The sequence below is a fragment of the Diabrotica undecimpunctata genome, chromosome 4 (genome assembly GCF_040954645.1).
Source record: "Diabrotica undecimpunctata isolate CICGRU chromosome 4, icDiaUnde3, whole genome shotgun sequence".
NCBI lineage: Eukaryota > Metazoa > Arthropoda > Insecta > Coleoptera > Chrysomelidae > Diabrotica > Diabrotica undecimpunctata.
The window spans coordinates 103509240-103512061 of NC_092806.1; positions in this window are offsets into that span (position 1 = coordinate 103509240).

A 2822-nucleotide genomic window follows, 5' to 3' on the forward strand; every position below is an offset into this window, starting at 1 on the left:
GTGCCGAGAGACAGTTCTTGCAATATAGAACACGATACTGGTACGTCTCGAGTGAGGGGAGTAGGCAGATTGAGACCCCGAACTCGAACCGAACCGTATCACTCTTGATAATGGCTCCAAAATGGGTGCCGAAACGTCGAGTTTTAAATTCTCAACGCGGTTCTTCCCGAGAACTCAGTAATTTTCATTTATCTGACCGCGGAAACTTATACGAACATATATATATATATATATATATATATATATATATATATATATATATATATATATATATATATATATATATATATATATATATATATATATATATATATAAATTAAATAAACTAAGCGTTAGAATATTTTTATAATAAATAAAGTTAATCAATTAGACTAATAAACTCAGTTCAGTATATTATATTTTAAGTTCCAGTACTTGGCCTCGTTGGCAACAATGTCGCTGTTTAGAGAATTAAATGGCGAAAAAAACAAAATATTAAAATTTGATGCACGTGCTGCCATCTATTCAAAAAAATGTTAAACGTTAGTTTATTTGAATGTTACTCAGTGTAACTGCGGCGTGATCATACCCTCTTAAGACACCAAAATAAATTTAAAATTTCCGAAAAGCTATTTTAAAAAGTGTTGTTAAACTTATTGGATAATTTTAATTTAAGTATTATTCTTTTTAAAATGTAAACTATAAAATAACAAACTTTAATTTAAAATAGATATATTCCAAAAATCTAATATTGTCAGTTAATAACGTGATGATATATTCACTCAAAACCGTAATAATTATACGGATTTCATTAATCACTGAAGCCAGGGATAATATTACCTATCAGGTGTCAAATATATTTACCGAACAAATAAATTAGAGGACTTTATAAATAAATTATTGATAACTAAAACATACAGTTGCACTGACCTGTGACATAAAATAAAACGTGAGGATATACAAAAGCATTGAGTTCAACATTGATTATAAGCTCATGGGTAAAATTAATGGTTCACTTTACTCAATATAAGTATTAAGATTAATGGAAATAATGTCAAGGCTAATTATAATAAAAGTCTACATAATAGTAAGCGTATAATAATAGTCTAGATTGGGTTTATACAATCAAAATACAAATTGGTCAAATGCAAGCATTAATTGCAAAATGGTCATGATCTGGTATTAAAGGTAATGGATGAAAGCAACTTTAAAAAGTAATTAAAAAACCTAAAAAATAAATTGAGATTTTGAGTACTACTCCCGTCGTAAGAGACAAAAATGTCACTGAACTTCTAAAAATCATACGAACAAACAAGCTGAATTTTGGCGAGAATATTAATTTTAGGACTCCAAAAAAGATGCAAAAAAGTTTACCACTTTTACCTCCGGGGTTTCCTCTAAAAACCCCCTCGCAGAGAGGTAAAACGCAAAAAAAATAGATTTATGAAAAATCTCTACGCCGTGGAAAGAAATGTTTTAACCATTTGACTGCCATGTGCGTCATACCGACGCACACGACTTTTGTATTAAACGCCGTGTGCGTCGATAAGACGCACACACAGTATCGTCCTTTTTGCTTTGCGTGTCTAAGGCGCACACAGTTTACATGCATTTATATGATGTTTTTAATTTCCCCGGCGTAGTAAAAGTTGTATTAGAATGGCCTGCAAAAATAAAAGTCTGTTTAGTAAAAAATAGTAATTTTACATTTTTCTCACAAAAAGGAATACACATGGTTAATAACGAAAAAACAATGGAAATAGACGTAGTCAAGTAAATTTGTCAATTGTGTAAAAACAATCTTGGCACATACCTACGTGGACATGCAGGGCATATACTATCGAATGGTCTTGGCCATTTATAGTGCATAATTTCTGCCTTGCTCTTGAGCGTATCTGGTATAGCAAGCAGCTCTTACAGTAATAAAAATGTTATATAAAGTATTAAAAATCATATGCGATTAGGACACAGTGAAACTCAAAATGTCCTCTTGGAAACTTTCGTCTTCGATATTGGCCGTTAAATGGTATACGAAGAATAATAACTATCATTATAAAGTGTGTTATTTGCCACAGATTTAGTGTTTAATTTGCATCACAGATAATGTCCCCTTTGCATTTGGATCGAGTTGAACAGGCTCGTCCATTTTCTAAGACCAAGATAGATTTTGCAGGTCTTATTATGACTCGCTCCTACCACTAAGGCTTATACAGCAATTTTTATATGTTTGGTAACCAAGGCTATCCATAGAGAACTAGTCTCCAATTTGTCCACGGAAGCTTTTATCTCTTCATTAAAATGATTTATTAGTCGTCGAGAAAATCCTCAAATAATTTACTCTGATAACTGCACCAATTTTATTGGAGCTCGTAATCAATTACGAGATTTATCCTTATTTTCTTATATTTTCTTTACTATATTTTCTTATTATTATATATCCCTTATATTTTCTTATTATTTTCTTATATTAGAATTTTCTTTTTTCAATTGAAATTATCTGGAAATTAATTCTCCCCAGGTCTCCACATTGGGGCGGACTCTATGAGGCAGCTGTAAAGAGTGCTAAATCTTATTTGACTAAATTGCTCGGAAATACTTACCTCACTTTTGAAGAAATTTCTACTTTATTAGTGCAAATTAAAACCATAATAAATAGCCGTCCCTTGTATCCCCTTTCCAACGATCCTAATGATCTGTTGCCTCTTACTCCTGGTCATTTTCTGATTGGAGCTACCCTTACTTCTTACTTAGAAAGGGATCTCTCTAGAACCCCTACTAATCGACTTTTTTATTGGAAAGTGTCTTTCAAACTCCAACAAGAATTTTGAAGATAATGGTCTGT